General features: G+C 41.0%; 1 pseudogene across 1 annotated transcript; it reads right to left on the reverse strand.

Annotated features, from left to right (window-relative positions):
* Positions 1-1,954: 1,954 nt before the first annotated feature.
* On the reverse strand, positions 1,955-15,076 carry LOC308416147 (eukaryotic translation initiation factor 4E transporter-like; annotated as a pseudogene). Its single transcript has 4 exons — positions 14,962-15,076; positions 6,951-7,017; positions 3,473-4,578; positions 1,955-3,260 (listed from the first exon to the last, which is right to left on the reverse strand). The product of its transcript is annotated as a eukaryotic translation initiation factor 4E transporter-like (transcript).
* Between the last annotated feature and the right edge of the window lie 5,525 nt (positions 15,077-20,601).

A 20,601-nucleotide genomic window follows, 5' to 3' on the forward strand; every position in this document is an offset into this window, starting at 1 on the left:
GGATATATTGGTCCCTACAGCCTATGTCACCCTCTGCTTCATGCTTCACAGTTCCTAGAGTGTTCCCCAACCTCCATTCTCTGCCCGTGCACATGCTGTTCTGGTGTCCCCAACTTAATTATTCATCCCATATTATTACTTCCTTGCCATGTTCCAGCTATGTGCCCCAAAGGTTTCCCTCAGATGGTAGCTCTAAACCTATCCTACAGCTGTTGACCTTCTCACCATACTAAATGCATGTTGAACACAAGAAGTCAATGTGTTTGTCCAATGGCACAAAAGATGTGGTATCGTGAGTTGTGGACAGAATGTATGACTAATTATCGAGTTACAATGAATTTTGTGAACTGTGTTGGAACATGTGCATTTTTTTAGTCTAAAATATAAGGTTTTGTCATTTTTCTTAGTGGAAATAACTGCGGCGTAGAGACAATTTTCAAAATAACATTTCTCCAAATCTTCAGTTTCTTTCTTTCTCTCTTGTTGTCTTCCCTGTGGCATTTCAGGACATGACCTGCTGGTGGTCTAGTTTGGAGCTCTTTCTGTAAGTCCTGAAATTAAGCTGGATCTCTTTTCAATTGTGGGTCAATAGAAACAAGCAACTTTCTAGTTATAGGGACGGAATACCGAAGTTGAATTCATGAAGGAGAGCGAGAAAGAGGGATGATGAGAGCGATTTTATTTGAATATCTCCTGTCTTTCTTGGGGAAAGAAACCTCAGGTTTGTAAAGTTAGTTTTGAAAAGATTACAGATTGTTTAAGTGTTTGCAAACTTTTCAAATATCTAACGTGAAGGAACGAAAGTGTTGAACTTTGGGAGACAGTTGTTGGCTTCATGTTTGAGTCCTGCAACAATAAAGATAATAGAGTCTCAGATTGAATACCACAGAGGCCTCCTTTGCCAGCCAGCAATGTGCCACCAAGGCTATGCCACCCCCAACTCCGGAAGAGGGCGGGGCCGCGGTCACCTAGCTCTCTGAGATAGCAGCCCCTGTGCAGTGAGCCTGGTCACATGTAGGATGGGGGCAGGGCGAGCTAGAGGGGCCTGGAGGCAAGAAGTGGGGCGAAGCCATCTTGGAGGCGGGAGGCTGGTCCCCCTGCTGAGGAAGCAGGGGATGCTGCATTGTGCTGCTAGGAGTCCTGCTGCCTGGCTACCTTGTCCCATTTTCCTTCCGGCCGCGTTGAGGGCACTGAGTGGCTACGGCGAGGCCCAGAAATTGTGTCTAAAGGCAGCGCGGAGGGTGAGCGACCCCTTGGCTGGCGGGTTTGGAAATGGCGCTGAGCCTGGAGGTCTCATTCCGCTGCGCTTCCTTTTGTACCCCATTTCCCTGAATTAAGTAATTCGTGACCTGGGTTCCCCTTCCACCACTGCACGGCCATCCCGGCTCAGCCATCTGCACTCCGTCTTTCGCTGACCTGTGTGCCCACAGCCCTGTCCCTGAGTCCCGCCGCCGGCTTAGCACCTCAGTCCTTCCTCCAGCTCAGGTTCTGGGCCATTCTTTCCCTGAGCGTTCGAGCCTCTGCTTCTCAGTTTTTGCAGATCACCGCAGGGGCTTCAGGGACCCGCACCGCGGTTCTCCTGCCGCGCTCTCAACCTTGCTCTCGGGTGTTAGTATCCCGAGGCAATGCTTTCCTCACTCTTTTTCCTTTGTTACTTACCTGTCCCTTTTGTATGCAGAGCACTTGTTCGCGCCCCCCCCCCCCCCCCCCCGTCTCCCGCGTGTCTCAATATGTGCTCTGTTCATACTTGTGTGTGCTGTTCTATTTCTATGTACAAAAGTTTATACACAGGTCTTTACATAGGGTCTATACATTTTATCTTCTCAGAACCCTTAGGTGTCACTTCTAGAAAACACCAACACTTCACTCACATTTTATAAAAGAAAAATTTCCAGGAATGACAATCTTGTATTTGAACTGTGTAGGCTCTATTCGATTATTTAACAACCTTCAGTCATAATGTATATCCAAACCATTTGGCAAGGCCCACAGGGAAGATGCTTCTTTGGTCGGTACTATGGTCTAGCTGGACGTGCATATGGGGCAGGCCCGACCAGCTGGGTACATTCTGAGAAGTCTGAACGTTGGTAGCTGCTGCCTGGGAACTAGATCCTGGAGGATGCAGAACTGAGTACTGTAGCTGCTGCTGCAATATTGCCAAATGCAGAGGGGCCCCAGGTTTTAAGAGAGGGTGACTAGCAGCAGACCAAAGGGTACAAGGGTTGACCCAGGAGTGGGTCAGATAGTCCCTGTAAAGAAGTCTATCCCAGGAGGAAGCACACCAGCTTGGAGAAAACTTGGAAGATGCTGTGGATATACCACTTGGGCTTTCAACCTTTGGACTAATCCCGGGTAAAGCTGGTGCACAGGTTGAACAAGAGGAACGTGAGTGCCGAGGGGAACTTGGTGGGTAGGGCGGAAAAAAGGTGTTCCTGGGATTGGGGATGCCAGGGTAGGTGTTATCCGCCCAGTTGCTTTAGGTTGATAATCTTGTTTTTTGTTATAATGGTTGGTCTGGGACAGCAGAGTGGAACATGAAGACCGCTGTAATGTGGAAAGTTTAAGATTTGTCATAGAAGAGTCTTGATCAGTATTGGGTATGGGATTGGATGACAGCAGGTTCTCTTCGTTGGCCTTCTGAGTATCCTCTTTACCATCACCAGGGATGACTGTTCCCAGTGCTATTTCCTCCTTGCTCTTCTCTCTGCTTTCATACATGTTGTGGATCACATGTAGGGGTGAAGGAAGGAGAAAGCGTGCTCATGATGGAGGCAGCAGGAGCTGGGGAAGAGGAATTTCCTTGGTGCATGGGGGCTGGTGACTTTCACATTCACTGTTGCCTGTTTCTGAGCCCAACTCTGGTTCTGTCCACTTGGGGTTTGCTAAAACCAGGCTGGTAGGAGGGTGCTGTCTGTACTGCAAGGTCAGGTGGTAGAGCCAGCTCCTCCAAAGCAACTTGCAGGGGCCAACTGACTTTGGGCTGGGTAGGCAAAGTCTCACTTGCCTTTGCTAGTTTGTTGAATGCAGTCGTATCACCATCTTTCTTCAGCTGTTGATTGCTAATCACAGCACTCAGAGTCTCCTAAATGTTCTGCCATGAAGGGAGTTGAATTCTTCATTTTCTGGTCCACCTTCAAGCCCTTCAACCCAGCTTCTACCTCTTCCACTGAAAGTACAACCCCTGAACGTGAGCACTCTTTAAGTTTTTCTTTATTTGCAGAAAGGCTAGAAAGAAGAGGTTTTAAATCAACTTTGGCTTTCTGTAGCATTCCTTTTTTTAAATGTTTTTTAAAAATTTAAAAATTTAATTTTATGTCTATGAATACACTGTAGCTGTCTTCAGACACTAGAAGAAGGCATTGGATTCCATTACAGATGGTTTTGAGACACCATGTAGTTACTGGGAATTGAACTCAGAACCTCTGGAGGAGCAGTCAGTCTTCTTAACCACTGAACCATCTCTCCAGTTTTTCTGTAGCATTTCTAAGATGTCTATTTTATTTTCAGCATGGTCTTCTGATGGCATAGGAGCAAAATAAGTCTCCGAGTTCTGTCCAGGAGGGAGAACGGCTTGCTCCTAAGCTACCAGCCTTTCAAGTTCTTCAAGGTGTGTGGGTCCAAGTCTACTGGATTTTCTCCCTGACCAGCTCGGGTTAGAGAACCACCTACTGAAGTGGCTGGCAGAGACTGTTTCTTCTCTCAGAACATCTTCTATCATTGAAGCCATGCATGGCACCTTATCAAGGTTAAAGAATTTATTATAGTCAAATTCTCCTGGGGACTGCTCAGGTAGGATTACATCCCTTGGAACTTCCACTTCATCCTATTCAGCCACCCCTCCATTGCACTCCAGTATGCCTCTTTTCAGAGAGGCAGTCCATTGTTCTTTTTGTCCTTTGTGATCCTCCTCTACAATCTTATCATCAAAGCCAGTCAGCTCTATGGTTTCAGACTGACAGCTGAAAACCATTCTGGTTCTTCCTCAGTGTACGAATCGTTTCTCCTGTACTCACCAAAGACACGCTTACTATCTCTAAACTCCCTCCTGAAACACTTGTCTTTGTCTCGGTCTCTCAAGTCACGCAGGTCCTTACCACTAAGATGCTGATCCTTTTCAAAGGATGTAGCAGAAATTATCCTTGCCAATCCTTCATCCACCAAAGAGACGGAGCTCAGCACTGTCTTTCTCCAGTGGACTGCCAGAGTGTTGGGAGACACAGCAGTTGTCACATGGCAGCCACCTGCAAAGCTTTGTCTCTGTGGGCTGAGAACAACATCTAAGTCATCTTTTTTCACTCTCTCTCGTGGATCTGCTTTTCTTCTCACAAGGGAAGGTCGATCTGATTCTGGCTCTTCAGGCTTTCCCACTGGTAAGCTCTGCTCTGAAGCTGGGTCCCAGACACCATCACTAACATATTTTCAGAGGCATGGTAGCTTCTGTTTGGAGGATGAACGGTCTTTTATATCCAAGAGTCCCTCTTTTGTATAGCGATGGGGGGGGGGGGTTTGGAGGAGGACAGTTTCTTCAGGTCAAGGAAGGCATCTCTATTTTCTGTTTCATCCCCACTTCTCTTTCTCCTTGGTGGTGGTTAAGTTTCCCGGAGTAGAGGTAGGACTGGTTGGGCTGCGGGTCTAGGAATTCAGGCTGCTACAAAGTGCCTGTCACTGGTCAGTGGATGGCACCAACTGCCCCTTATCCTCCTGTAAGGGGCTGAGGAACTGGCCAGAGTGCACCTCTCAGCAGGCCACACTTGTGGCCATGTGAAAGGCATCCATGGAGAGGGAGGGACAGTGCGGGCCTTCTCTGGGAAACCCAGGTCCCCTCACCCAGATCTGGAACTACAGGCTCTTCTGGAAGAAGGGCAGGGACAGTACTCATGGAGGTGGCAGACCTCAGGGAGCAAGGAGCAGGTCCACAGGTAGGCTGCCTAGAGCTGGCGTCTGCTGTCTGCCCTCTGCCCGCGCGCCACCTGCCTCTGCCGCCCCCTGCCCGCGCCCTGCCACCTGATCTGCCACCTGATCGCTATCCTCACAGGCAGGCCAGGCCCCGATCTGGCCACACTCTTGCTATGAGTGGGCAGGGCCGCCTCTGCACCAGCTCCAGGCTGTTCCTGGCTTGCGCTTGGGGGGCGAATCCCCCCCACACACAGGCTGGCTCCCCTTAGACACAGTAACCTGCTCTGTACAAAGTTCTTAATTGTTTACAAAACAGCACAAGTGATTGTCTAGGATTTTACCATTTTTCTTGGGTCAGGTATAACATAATTACCATTCTTTGAGTCTGCTATCTCACACTGACAGGACGTTGCCCAGGGAAATGCTGTCCAGGGCTACTTGTGCTGGACATTTGGAAGTTTACCTGAAGCTCTCCATCCAGGAATTAAGTCTACTAGAGTGCACTCGTCTTACTGATTAGCCTAGTTATTTGCCATTATTCCTGAATTGCTCTGTTTTCTTCTCTGTGTCTTTTAGGTCAGTATGTACCACTTTGTGTATATGGTCTTGTAACTTTACACTGTTTTATGGTAACTAATGCATATTTATTCAGTTTTTAAAGAGTGTGATTCGCTTTGAAGATTAATTTCTATGTTGTCTCAAATTGAAAAATACAAATTTTCAGAGTTAATGTGCTTAAATATATAAGTTCATTCCCTTAACCCCAACTAAAAACTAACATTATAAATGGGGGGTGGGGTGGGTCACTGTTTTTAACAATCAATCACTGCTAATAAATTCCAATGACTACATATTCCTATAAAGTCAAACATACAGTCTTCAATGGCTTTTGAAGTGGAAAGACAAAAATCTTTAATATGGGTTTGGATTTTGTTTCTGCTGGTTGTATGACCTTTACTAAGCTTTTCTTTTATATATTTTTTTCATTTATACAAGAGACTAAATCAAGCACATAAAATATTCCTTATAATTTCATATGCAAATCACTCTGTAAATATAAATACACCGAATGGTGCTCCCCTTAGTGAATATTTAATGTTCAAATTTGAGATATTTCTATGACACACCCATTCTTATTCAGACCCTCAAGCACATTGTTTCTATTCCAGCCGGGAGAAGATCTGTTTCCAGGTGATGAACATGGGAAAATGTTATTTGACACAGTGGATATCTGTGCCCTGTGGGAAGGAGGTGAGTAGTTGGAAGAGGGATAACTGAGGAAGTGAGGGAGGGAGATTCTCCAGGGTATGGGAGAATATAGGAATGTGCCTCTGAGTGCAGGCATTCTTTATTTTTACAGAGTATGTTATTGGAGTTCCTACAATACCCCTTCTTTAATTCATCTTTAACATTTCTCTGTTCCATTAACGTTAGCATCTCATATAATCATATATCTTTGCCCATCTACAGGTGGAATGCCATCTCTACCTGAACCAGAGCAAGCTGTTGAACTTGTCAACAAGCAAGTAAAAGGACATTGTTCTAGTTGCCTACTGTGTTTTTGGTTCTCAACCATCTAAGCGATGATAAGAAGGACAGTAGGGAGTTTACTTCAAACACCAGTATTGGTGAAATCTTTTCAGCACTATAAACTTGATTTTCAGAAGCTCAGTTTGAACTTGCACAGAGATGATAGAATTTGCATTTTCTAGGAAATCTCAGTGGTGGAAATATTACTGGTTCTTTGATGACCCCTTATTTTGAGTAGGCACTCTATGAGTTCAGAAGCCTCCTAAAGATTCTCAACTTTTGAAACTAAAGATGTCTGCCTTCTCTTCCAGTGTAGATCCAAGTACCCCAGTTTTTTTGAATGATCCAGTTCTTTGTGATATGGCAAAATCCTGTCAGCGAAGCCCAGCTCAGATTGCCCTTAACTACCATCTTTAATGTGGAATTGTGGTTCTTGCCCAGAGTTACAAAGAAAATGAGATAAAAGAGAACTTACAGGTGAGCAGGTAGGCTGTGGACATCTGGGCTTCTATACACTATCTCACTGTCTCACCACTAGTTTTTTATCTCTCAGGGCTTTTTTGTTTTCTGAGTCAATCTCCCTAGCATTTCCTAAACATGTGAAATTTCATTCACATTCAGAAGTGCTCTGAATGAAACACAAAAATCAAGTTAACTTGATAGAATTAGATTTAGAGACCACAGAGATTTAAGATCCAACATTAAGTCAGGCATACACTGTGAACAGATCCTTTGCAATGGAACTCCTCATTGTGTGCTGGAATGAGAATGTAAGTCTGGATAGTTATTTAGATATGATAATCATTGTTACTTTATTTTGCACTTGGCCTGCATAGTCACATATTTTAGTTTTATTTTCGCTTATTAATTTAAGTCTATGTGTATAAATGTTTTGGCTGCACATATGTCTGTGTACATGTGCTTGCCTGGTGCCGGCAGAAGCCAGAAAATGGTATCATATGCCCTAGAACTGGAGTTGTGGACGATGCTGAGCTGTCCTGTGAATGGTATCATATGCCCTGGAACTAGAGTTGTGGATGGTGCTGAGCTGTCCTGTGAATGGTATCATATGCCCTAGAACTAGAGTTGTGGACGGTGCTGAGCTGTCCTGTGGGTACTGGGAATTGAACTTGCCCAGAAAGAGCAGCTAGTACTCTTAACTACTGAGCCTTCTCTCCAGGTCTGCGCTCATACATTTTACACTTGATCGTAGCCAATAGGCTGAGACGTGATGTGTTCACTCATTTTAATCTGGATATATTTATTTCGAGTTGCTTCACTGGCTAAGTGCATATTCTTTTCTTGAAGACTTGCCTGTGCAGATGATCTTTTATTTTCAACAACAAGAACTTTGTTGTACTGTTACCTAAAGTCGTTGCAAAATGAATGAGTCCCAACATAGAGCTTTAACACAAAGAGTCTTATTTGGGTTATTAGTCTATGATTTAAAATTCTGCTTCAGTTTGGCCTGAACTCTGAGGCATCTCTAGCATGAGTTCACTCAACTGTGTTCATGGAACTGTTGTATATGTTTGCAGGTTGATGAGGTCCACAGTGAAGTCCAGGATTCATTTTGTCTCTTAACTGAAGTTCTTCAGCTTCAAAAAGTTTTCATTCACTAGCCAATTGGCATAGGCTTTAGCTCCTCATGTTTTCTCTTTCACGGCACTGAATAGAAATCTGCAAAGACTTTAAAATTTTGTAGTCCAGTTCCTCAAGAATGGTCAGCAGCAGCTGTGAATGGAAGTCCAGGGGTCTAGCAGTTGTTTAGTCCCACAAGGCAAACGGGTGAAGAAGAGAGTTAACTAAGCTTTTCATTCATACTTTGAAGACATCATTTTCCAGTTTTGGGTAGCTGACTAATAAATTAGTTCCTAAGTGAAAATTGTTTAATGAGAATGTGAATCTACAGGTACTATGTATTTTCCGTGTCATACTCTGGTAGTAGTGTACTGACCAGTACCTGGTATACTAGAGAGAATATCACGAGTCAAGGGGGACCTAAGGAACCTGCTCCTGAAGGCTGGTGTGATTCTTAGTGTTTTATTACAATATAAGGGATTGTCAATAATAGTATAAACAGCAGTTGGTTATTCTTAGCACTAGGGGACAGAGGCAGGGGGATCTCTGGTAGTTTAAAGACAATCTGATCTACACAGTGAGGTGCCAACCAGTTAGGGGTTGTCTAGTTAGACCCATCATAAATGAAGACCAAAATAAATCATAGGGTAAGTTAAACAGGATATCGAACCACACACAACCAAAAACACTTTTTACTTTTTTTTTAGTAACAGCAGTGCCAACTGAAACATTAATGTGGATATTAATAGATATTTCAAAAATTAATTTTCTTTAAACAGAGCTTGAGAGCATGAGAAGAGTGATAATTGAGAAACAAGTGCAGGTTCTTTAAGTATCTCATCTTGTAAACTGTGCTCAGATGCAAGTGTTAAGTTCTAGTGTTATCCTCCTTAGACTGATTAGTGTCCTCACAGGTGTCCTTATTTTGCTTGCTGTTCCTCATATAACAATCAGAATAATCTTTTGAGAAAGAACTTGGATTGAACCTTTTGTTCTCAACATCCTCATATTGCTCTGGAGTGCATGCAGAACTGAATCTAAGCTCCTTCTCCCTGCCGTCAGAGCAGCTGCAAACTTAACCTTAGCCTTCCCCATGACTCTCACTACTGGGCTTCAGGATCCAACCCAGACAGATGTGCTGGACACCTCTTCTGATTGATGGTAGTTGTTCTTCTATTACTGTTCTGTATTTGAGAGAATTTCTCCTGGTTCCTAAAATAAAAGCAGGTCTTTCTATTCCTGTTGTTTGACTCTTTTATTTGGTATTAAATTAAATATTTTTCTTTTACTCTTTTGTGTTTATTATGATACACTTTTCACTTGTCAATTATTCTCATTCGACTTTTTGGCTCTTCCTAACATCAGGGTAGAGATTATATTAGCTTTATTCATAATATTATCTCCAATACTGAGAACTGTGCCTGGAACCTTATAAACTCTTTTTATAAATTGTCAACTAAGTGAATGCTGTAGTTAATTTGAACATTTGATTTCTTCAGTCCAGGTCCTGCCTGCGACTGTTTACTGTTTGCACGATTCTGGACTTGTCAATGACTTCTGATGCTTCATTTCATTCAGCTGTATATGATGACTATAGTATTACTTACTTCGTAGCATTACAGTGGGTAATTGAGTTAATGCATGCTAAAGAACATAGGTCTGCGTTTTCTATGCTTTGTGTAGAGGCCAGAGGTCTGTTTGATGTCTTCTAGTTGCTCTTTTCCTTAGTTCTTGTGTCGAAATTTTTCACTGAACTTGGAGCTTGCCATTTTGGCTGGACTGGCTGACTCCTAGAATCTGTCTCTTGTGAGACAAAGTGTTGGAGTTAGAGAGGAAGGTTTAGCACTGCACAGATCTTATGTGGATACGGATCTGAACCTAGGTCCTCATGCTTGCGGAGCAGGCACTTTACCTACTGAGCATCTGCCTGATCCTTACCAACCAACCGACAAACAAACCAAACTGTAAAAATTGTGTTTTCCCTTCTTTCTTCCTTTTTTGTGGAGGCAGAGTTTTTCTTTGAATCCCCGTATTTTTCTGAGTAGCCTATAGATCAGTCTGGTTTCAAAGTCAAGTGATCTGATTACCTACCTCTCTCCAGAGTGCTGGGATTAAAGGTGTGTTGCCATTGCTTGTCTTCTGACAACATTTTGATTTGTCATTAGATCAAAAAGTAATTTGTTCTTATTTGTTTTTTTTTGAGTGAAATTTTGTTGTCTATCAAAATTTATTTGACTTTCGAAGTAGTTTCTCTGTGTGTCTAGAATAAAATAAAAATAAATTGCTGAGAATGAGAAAGCCACCCGAATGGCTTTCCTAGGTTTGCTTTGATGTTCTACTAGAAATATGATTGTGATAATGGAAGAACTTACTGGGGCTTCTTGCTAGATTTCAGGGCCGTCTATTTTTTGAAGTTTTCAGGAAGGAGAGTCATCTTGTTATCTTTAGTGTGATGTTTTCTACCATTTTGTACAAAGAGTTTTTTTCTATATGTTGCATTTTAGTTCTCAAATTGGAGCACAAAGCAACCTAGAAATATTCAACATATGCATTATTGCTTTCTTTTTTGAATGTGTTGTTTCTTCCTTTATCATTTTTGAAAACGAAACCATATCTTTGTAATAATAAAAACTGTGAAGTAATGAGTCGAGTTAGTCTCACAATCTTAAGACTCTGTTTATGATAATTATATTTTGGTAATACTAGGTATTTTTACTTACCATTTGTCCTTGACAAAATGGCTTTTTGTAATTCCTACTATATTTTCATCTCAACTTTAAGTCATAGGATTTTTAGCCTTGTGCCTGACACTTAAAAATGAACATGAAACACTGCTTGTGTTTTTAACATTTGTTCCAAAATTTAATCATTATTGGTAAATTACTCCATATGGACTACATTCCAGGACTCTTTGCTAAGTGATTTCGCATATAATATTTAAAAGCACCACTTAAATTTGACACACTGAGAAAGAAACATATTTGTAGAGATAATAGTATTTTGTTAGGTCACATGGTACATAAGGAACAGTGATTTTTACTTACTTCCCTTGGATTCATGACTTAGGTCCTATCTCTTTTGTGAGCTACATTTTAAAAGGACAAAGTTTTCCATTTTTTTGCCATATATTTGTACATGTATGTTCCTCCAAATTACTGGCTGTTTTTCATTATTTGTGTGTAAAAAGATGTTGTCTGAGTCCTGGAAGCTGTAGTCACTGCTGTTTTCAGGATGCTGGGATTTGGACTGCAGGCCTCATGATTGCATAGCAAGTTTCTTATAACCTGGGAACTCTCTGTCTAGTCACCAGAACTGTAGCTTATAAAGAGTTTAGTATAGATTTAAACACGAACATTAAGGGAGGAGAAACACACTTGCAAGCATGACAGACGTAAGAGGAGGAGAGGTAGATGTGAGGAAGGGAGCTAAGTAAACCAAAGACAAAAGTGGGTCTGGGCCAAGAAGAGATGATGTGAAAAAAATATATACATTTACACTAATTTACTCTGTATGTGTGTGTATGTATTAGTGTGTATATATGGAGGTCGTACTCCTACCACAAGTGTTCTGTCGATAAAACTTGGATACTCATTTTTTATGACAAGTGCTTTAACCACCTTTAAAAAAATTATGTTTATTATTTTTGTGTGTGGGAGTGGAGTTGTATATATGTATGTTGTAAAAATTATTTAATCTAAACTTGGGGATTCTACCCTGCCTTAGACCATTTACTTTTGAGATAAAAGACACACACAACCTTCATATTTACAATAAGCCTTAATTAGCACAAGAGCTGGACAGATATCGATCCTCTGGCTATTATGTCTATTTCCCAGCCAATAATCTCACTATATAATTTCCATTGCTGTGTCTGAGCTGCTCTTAACTCCAATTAACCAGTCCACATGGTTATTATTTCATAAATCACCTAACCTATAGTGGCTTCCTCCTTTCTTCATCTTCCTCCCCTCTTGTGGTTCTTCTCTGATGCTGGAAGTCCTGGAATGTTAAACCCTGCCTGTGTCTGTAAGACTCAAAGTGAGCCTTAGCTACCAGGAGACCCCCCAAGTGAGAGCATGCAAAAGCAAGAGGTTTATTGTTACAGCACGATGGGGTGTCCTGCACCCAAAGGAGAGGTGACCCCTTTTTTTTCTTTCATAAGCTATTTATATAATTTTTGAGTGCAGATTATAGCAACAGTAACTAGGCATGTAATGATTGGTGGTCCTGGTGACCTCTATGTTAATTGTCTGGGCAGGAAGGGGGACTCAAGGACCCTCCATATCTCCAGGTAGTAGGATAATTGGCTGGATAGGGAGGGAGACTAAGGACCTTTCCTAAGGCCTGGTGGGAAGTTCCAGATCAGGACTCTCTCATGTCTTTTCTGCCCAACTATTGACTGTTGGCATCTGTATTCACCAATCAGAAACAATTTTGGGGCAAGGTCATATGGCATCACTTGGGTCTACATGTGGACTCTTGTCTCTGGGACAATCAGACCTTGGCCTGCAGTTAGCATTACAATACATAGCAACAAACCAAACCTCAACATGTGGAGGTCAGGGGCATCTGGTGGGAGTCAGGTTCTGTGTAGGACCCAGGTATTGATCTGATTACATCAGGCTTGGCTGCACAAGAACCTTTACCCATTGACCTATCTTACTGGCTCATCAAAAACCTTTTACAGGGTAGTTTGGTCCTTTGGCTCTGTATATATGAGCTTGCATGTGTGGAGGTCAGAGGACAACCTTCGGTGTCATTCTTCAGATGCTCATCCACTGTTTTTGTAAAGCAGGATTTTTCATTGGCTTGGAATTAGACAGGTATGCTGGGCTGCTTGGCTAGTGAGGACATGGAGTCTCTGTCTCCCCAGCACAAGTGTGTGCCACCAAACCAGGTTTTGTTATTGTTGTTGTTATTGTAATTGGCTTCTTGTGTTGGACTGAAGTTTATCATCGGAGTATCTGGCCCCATGGCTTTCCATGTGAGGAGGAGAGGACAAAAATGTTTGTGATTGATGTATGTACTCTCTGTGATTGTACTTGAGTCTAGTATAAAAGTGAACCAGAATGGTGCTTTCTGGCTTAGTCTTGCTTGACCATACTCAAGGTTTAGGAGGAACTTCTTGAGGGTTCAATTATACAACACTTGTATAATACTCTAAACTTGATCATTCTTTCATCTGAGATTACTAAGGATGTACTTCATTTCATGTTCCCCTTTTAGGCACAGTCTGAATTATGTAGCTGAAATGAGGAATAAATTACTAATACTAAAATTATTAAGTTCTTAAGTTTATCAGGGCACAGGGCAAGCTATTGGAAAAGACTGTGGACCCAGCGCAAACATTATTGAGACTTTTCTCTTGCCTGTGATAGTCCAAAGGTAGGCAGCTAATCCAATGAGAGAAACATTCTCTGGCTGTTCAGTGCCACAGGTTCCTCTGTTTCCTTAGCTATTCTCTAGGAGTTACAGTTGAAACTATTTTACTTTACTGTAGAGAAATGGCATGAGATGAGGTGCAGGGCACCCAAGGATGCTTCTGTCACTCTCAGCATACTGAGATACCGAGGAGGCACATTTCCTCAAGCAGAGGATCTTGGTGTTCTGTCAAGAAAGCTGCAAACCCGAGAAAGTGGCTTTCATGATCATTTTCTCATGAGAAAGTAACTTTGTTTATAGTTTAATTAGATAACACATCTGACACAGCTAAGAGATAGACTGCTGACAGATGTCTCAGTCTGCAGGAGGTTTGGGTCACTTTGAACCAAGATATGCTATTATTAGGGAAACAGCAGCTGGCGAGAACTAGAAACTGAAAGTTTTTATTCTGTTTTGCCTTTAAAAGTTGAATCTTTGAATAAACTGTGCATTGGCTGGCTGGGTTGTGTACACCCCATGTCCAGGATCATGGGAACCTCACTAGGGACCTCAATATACTAGATTGTAGCCGTGAATTTATTAAACTGCTGGATAATTAATTAATCTGGATTTGTGAGTGAAACTCACACGTGCTCTCACTTGCCCGAGCGCACATACACACCAACTAATTCTGATATGTCTTGATTAAGCTCAATGGCTGGACAATTCTTATCCTCCCAACAGCTAGCATACATTTCCCTCTGGTATCCCTGGTCAGACACCTTTTAAATCTGTATTATCTTCTGGGAAAACTCCCACTCCTCCAATAGGGTCCTGTTCCCTTCTACCTACATTGTAGGATGCTTTCTTTCCTACAGCTCCTATATCCAGTTCTAACTCCGGGTCATGGTGATTCTCTTCTTCCTCCACTCTCTCCCAGTCCCTTTCTCTGTCTTTCTATCTTTCTGCCAGCCATTGGGCCATTGACTGTAAGGCAACTCTTTATTATCAGTTGAAGCCCTCAGGGTTCCTCAGATCTGGAAGCATGGCTTTTTGGGAGCCAAAATAAGACAATTTCCAACACTAGGCATTTACACTTTACAAATTCATTCTTGATAATTAATAAGCAATTTTCTTTAAAAATATAGGAATTTGATTCTCAGTTCTAGGAGGGAAAAAAATAAAGATATGGCAGACATTTTGCCTGTGGTCTTTGTTCTATGTTACTGGCCAGAACTTAGTCACATGCATATTGTTGAATTAAACGGCACCTAGGAAATGTAATTTACAGTTGCCAACTCTGTACCCTATTAAAGATGTAGGAAATGTGAAGAAAAGATAGAAAATAACAGTACAGACACTCTCAGTATCAGGCCTGTGGGTTTGTACTCTATTTATTTAACCATTCCTGAGTGCCAAACATGGCTTTTGTAAATTGCTTTTGTGTAATTTTTATAAATTGCTTTTGTAAAGTACACTCCTCAAAAAGTGTAAGTTTCCTATCCTAATCTGAGTGTCTGTTTGACTGAGCTGTAACACATGGAAAAGAGTTTTCTCTCCAGAAGCCTTCATCAGAATCTTTTTTCACTGTACTTTGGACTGGTCTGTAAGTCAGGCTCATGTCATCAGCAAAGCCTGCTGCTGCGTCTGCCACTGACATAGGTGCTGCCATGGTAGCAGATGAGACCCCAGCTACCTGTCCTGTCATATCCGCCCAAACCTTCCTGCTTCCCTTATAAGAGCTGTTAGCACTTTGCCCATTTCCTTCCAGACTAGAGACCCGGGGAACCAATTCGACACATTTTCACGGAGAACCACATCTAGCTTGAGTTTGGGTATATCCTCATTAGTGGACTTAGATAATGTAATGCTGCTGTAATGCTTTGGATTTCTACCATGCTCTTCCCCACAGTAGAAGTATGTTCTCACCTATTTTCTCTCTTGGGAGATGAAAGCAGAAGATCAGGAGCTCTTGGATATCTGGGTTACATAGAGTCTGACTCAAGGAAACCAAGGGCTGAAGATTTAGCTAAGTTGTAGAGCACTTGCCTACGGTACACATGACTCTGGATTCAATACTTAGACTCTCCCTGACACCCTGAACCCTGGTAGCCACCCATTTGGGATGAGGCATCTCCTTAGGGTTTTGTATGATTGGTAACTGACAGCTTGTTTTCATGATCCATACATCAAATCTGTCTTAATTAGATTAATTTTGTTATTAATGATAAAATTCGTTTTCAGTAGTTTATATTTAATCTCTTATAGAATATATGATTTCACAATTTTCTTCCATTTTGTAGGTTATCTTTTCACTACTATGTGATTTGATGCAGTTTTAACTTAAATTTTTCATGTGTATGAGTGTTGTGGATTGGTTGTAATGCTGTTTGTGTTAATTTGGCTCCTAAAATCACACGGGAACTTCACACATTCCTGTAAGTCTCTTAGATTCTCTACCCCTAGTTCGCTCTAATTGGTAAATAAAGTTGTTAGCAGCTAATGGCTGGACAGAGAGACAGAAGTAGGACTTTAGGTTTTCCAGGCAAGGGAACCACAGGGGAAGGGAATCAACATTGCCAGGGAAAGAGAAGGTCCTGGCCTGTGAAGTGTAGGACAGAGAGACAGAGCTGCAGCCAACATGTAAGAGTCAGAGAGCACGGCACAGGAGGGCTGCAGGCCTGTGTCCGTGGCTGCCAGGACGGAACATAGGTTTTAGTAAGTAATAATTCAGGAATATTGGAGCGGACACTGTTAGTTTCCAGGAGGTTTGGATGTGCCCTGCCATTGTCCTGTTTAAAGAATGTTAAATAGAAGGCTGTGTGTGTGCACGTGTGTGTGTGTGTGTGTGTGTGTGTCTGTGTGTGTGTGTGTGTGTGTGTGTGTGTGTGTTTCATTCATGAATCCAGAGCATTTTGGTGGGCAGTGAAGATTGTGTGCTGTTGCCACTGGCAGGGTGATTTGATTAGTGATAACTATTAATTCAGCATATGAGTGTTTGGCTACATATATGTATGTTTACAGTGTGCATGTAGATGGCAGAAAATGTTACTGGATGTCCTAAAACTGGAGTTGCTGATGGGTCCAAGTTGCCTTGTGGATGCTGGATACTAAACCTTGGTCTTGTGCAAGAGAAGCAAGTGTTCTTAACGGCTGAACCATCTCTTCATCTCTAGTTTCCCTTTTTCTCCCAAAGTTTAATTAAGAATCATGGGATTTATTATAGAATTTTCATGCACTTATATCATTAGTTCACATCACAGTCCATCGCCTACTTCTTTGCTCCAGTTGATATCTGTCATGGACCCCTTTCTGCTTTCACAGTATTCAATCTGAATATTTTCTAGTTTATCTACTTGGTTGTTATTATACTTTCATATCATATCCAAGAAATTATTGCCAAATCCACTGTCAAAATATTCACTTATTTTCTCTTTTTAGAGTTTAATAGTTTTGGTCTTATGTTTAAGTTCATTTAAAAATCGATTTTGTCTTTTTTTTTCTTTTTCTTTTCAGAGCTGCAGACCAAACCTAGGGTTTGCTAGGCAAGCACTTTACTACTAAGCTAAATTCCCAACCCCTTAAAAATCTAGTTTAAATTAATATTTAGTATAGTGTAAGCTAATGGTCCACCTTCTTTTGCAAGTGATATCACAGTGTCACTGGCTCTTGTCATTTAATAGAGTGTCCCATTATTATGGAGAAACCCCTTTAAATACAGATGTCCCTGGATTTCACTTTACTAATGTCCTCAGTTGTAAGTAAAAGCCTGAGTAGAAAACTGATGGCTTAGGTAAGGGAAAAGCTACTGAGAAGAGAGCTAGGAATGGGCCTGAACCAAGGTCATTTTACCTTATCCTAGAGCAGCCACAGGCTGCTTTCCCTGCATTTGTGTCACATTGTGAGTTATGTCATATGACTAAAATGTGCACCACCAGTTAACTCACCGTATATTTGTTTTACCTAACAAATATTCTTATAACTATTAAGTGAAGGTAAGGTAGCACTTTACATCTGGATATGACTACAGTAATGAGACTGATTAAAAGTCTGTCAGAGGCAGTTGCAATTGCTTGTTTTGGCTATTGGTTATTTTGGGATAGGGTCTGGCTACATAACTATGTATCCTCTCTGGCTTGAACTTAGAATCTTCTTGCCTTAGCTTTCTGAGTGCTATGATTACAGGTATGACTTACTGTACCTGGCTTGCTCTTCCCATATCTCCTCCCCACCCCATTACCATTACTACTACTCGGTAGTCCAAACTGGTCATAATCCTTCAGCTGCAGTCTTCTGAGTGTAGAAATTACAGGTGTATACCATCAAGCTTCGGTTTCATTTATTAATAGTTCATATATTTAGAAGTTACAGATGTCATATTGATTAGCAATTACTGTATTTGGTAGAATTTTGCCAGTGTGTGATGTACTGTTTATAATTTATGGTATTTGTAATTATTTTTTAATAAATTTGTGAAATGCCAATTTTGCACAAACTGATTGTTCCTAATGAAGATTGCTTATTTGATAAATATTAATATTAAGAATCATATGTGGATGCTAATGCCAGGACTCAGGCTGAGTCAGTAGGATAGCTGTGAGTTTCAGGCCATCCTCGGCTATAGAGACACTATGTCAGCAAACTAAACCAAAGTAAGCAAAAGTAAGTACAACTTACCAGTGACCACAGAAAGCAAACAGAAGGAAGTTTTTTTATGGGGTGTGAGCAGTGTCATAACATGCAAATTGAAGTCCAGAATGAGCTGCTACTGCTGTGGCAAGCACGGAGGACACGTGCTTTAGTCATCCTGTAAGGAGCCTACTGTAAACATTTGACATCCCCGCTGCTCTACACCTGGCTACCTATTATGGCACGTTGAATGGGACAGACCATAGTTATATTTTAGAGTCACTGATTTGGCTGGCCTTTAATATTTTTACCTGAATATGTCCATATAGTTTTAGCTTATAGAACCTTTCAGTAGTTGAGACATTTCTGTTCCCTTTATAGAGTCACGTGGAAACCAGAAGTAAGAACTGAGGAATCTTAGACTTATTTTTTGCTGATTAGTATAAGACAGTAATTTTTTCAAAATGTTTTATTTTTAAACCCTCAAGGAAACTCTTTATTCAGAACTTAAATAAGAAAAAGGACTGTTAAAGATAGGTTTGAAGAATGGAACCCTTCTCACTTGCTATATTTAACTCCAGGTCTCTGTACTCTGGTCGCATCTCTACTTCATATCCATGTATGGCCCCATATGGGAATTGTCTGAGGACTAGTCAGTCACATTCTTTGTGAAGATACAGGTGAAGAGATGTGAGGCTCACTGCTCTTGAACATACCCTGTATCAGAACTAATGTGTCAGTTCTTTAACTGGGATTTGAGCTGAGATCTTTCATTAGTAAATTCTTGCCATGATGTTTTTACCTAGAGGTTGAATGCTTGCTTCAAGTAACATTATGTTTTGTATAGTTTTTAAAGGGATTCTAAGTCTCTTCCAATTTGGTTTTTCACTATGAACTGGCAGGGTAGAATACTGTGATAAATCACTAAAATTTTTAAGGATATTCCCCAAATAATGGGCATAAGTGTGTTTAAATTTATGAGTTCATGCCTTATTCATTTTTAAACTTCACTTTTTAAAATCATTATTGATAGATTTTCTGTTACTGTTGCAGAATACAGTGAAGCTGTAGGCTGATTAATTCTGTATATTGAGTTTTAGAAGCGGTTTCTTACTTTACCTGAGATGAGCAAGCACCATGGAATCAGCTTGGTAAACCCAGTCACCTCAAAACAAGTTTGCTTTTGCTTACAAGTCTAGCTTTATAATTGATGACTTGTCAATGCAGAGCCATTGCTTCCTAATGAATCAGCATATTAAAGAGGACACATTCTAATTGCAAAGGCTGCTTGGAACAGGAAGCAAACAGCTCATTATTTTTTGGACTATTCTGTCAGGTTATTGCCCTCCCCCCGTGAGATAGTTTTATTTAAATAAACAGACCAGTCTCTTTGAATGGACAACCTTTCTGTAGATAAGACCAAAGAGACAAATTGTTTCTTTTTTGGTGATTATTATGGATTTTCAGAAATTTAAGCTTTTATGTCATGATGCATTATAGATTATAATAATAGAGTTTTACTTGGCTTCTTATTTAATACCATATTACTGATATTACAAATGTTTCATAGTTAATTCCAGTACACTTCATGGTTCTTGTTGCTATCAGTGTGGTAAAATGATGGTTTTTGTCTTTGAGAATTTTGTGATCCATATATTCAGGGTTTGATTCTAAATTTTCAGAATTTTTTTCTGTTAAAATTTTTTTTATTCTAATAATATGCATGTATATGTGGCAGCTGTTTGATGGTGATGGGTATGCATACATGAGAATCAAGGCACTGGCACGTAGACAGTGTGTCTGAGCTTTGGAGCTGGTGTTAGAGGTGGCCATGAGCTGCTAGACGTGGTTGCTTTTGTCAAACTCTAGTCCTCTGCAAAAGTAATATGTTCTCTTATGCTCTGAAGTATTTCAGTCTTTGACTCCCTCCTCCCTTTTTAATTTTGCTTGTCTTTTGTTTTTGTTTTTTTAATTTGAAACAGGTTCTCACTGTGTAGACCTGGGTGCCTGAAACACTCTTGACTACCCAATTACATGTATAGTTAATGGAAATTTAATATATTTCAATTATAACATTTGAGTATATGAAGCCAGATTCTTGTTGGTCTTAGTGAAATATGAATGTGTATATCTGAGTGTGCTATCCAGGTTTATGTCTCCTCAACATAAGCTACGGTCATCATAAAGAGCAGACCTCGGTTGAGAAAATGTCTCCCCATAAGTTCAGACTGCAATCAAGCTTATAGGGTATTTCTTTTTTTTTTAGTGACTGATAACAGGAGGGCTGTTTGGGTGTGGCCACCCTGGCCTGCTGGTCCTGGGCTGTTTAAAAAAACAAGCTGAGGAAGCCAGTAAGCAGAAGTACTCACTGACCTCTTCATCAGCTCCTGCTTCTAGCTTGCTGCCCTGTTTGACTTCTTGTCCCAAGTTCCTTCAATGGTGGACTATGAAGTGGAAGTATAAGGCAAATAAACTCTTTTCTCTGCAACTTGCTTCTAGTCAGTGTTTCATCACAGTGATAATAACCCTGATTAGGGCAACGAGCATCAATGCAAGTGCAGATAAATGTTTATAGTGTTTGTCTCTATCACTTGCCCTGTATTT

This window comes from Micromys minutus (genome assembly GCF_963924665.1).
Source record: "Micromys minutus genome assembly, contig: SCAFFOLD_202, whole genome shotgun sequence".
In the NCBI taxonomy this organism is placed as follows: Eukaryota; Metazoa; Chordata; class Mammalia; order Rodentia; family Muridae; genus Micromys; species Micromys minutus.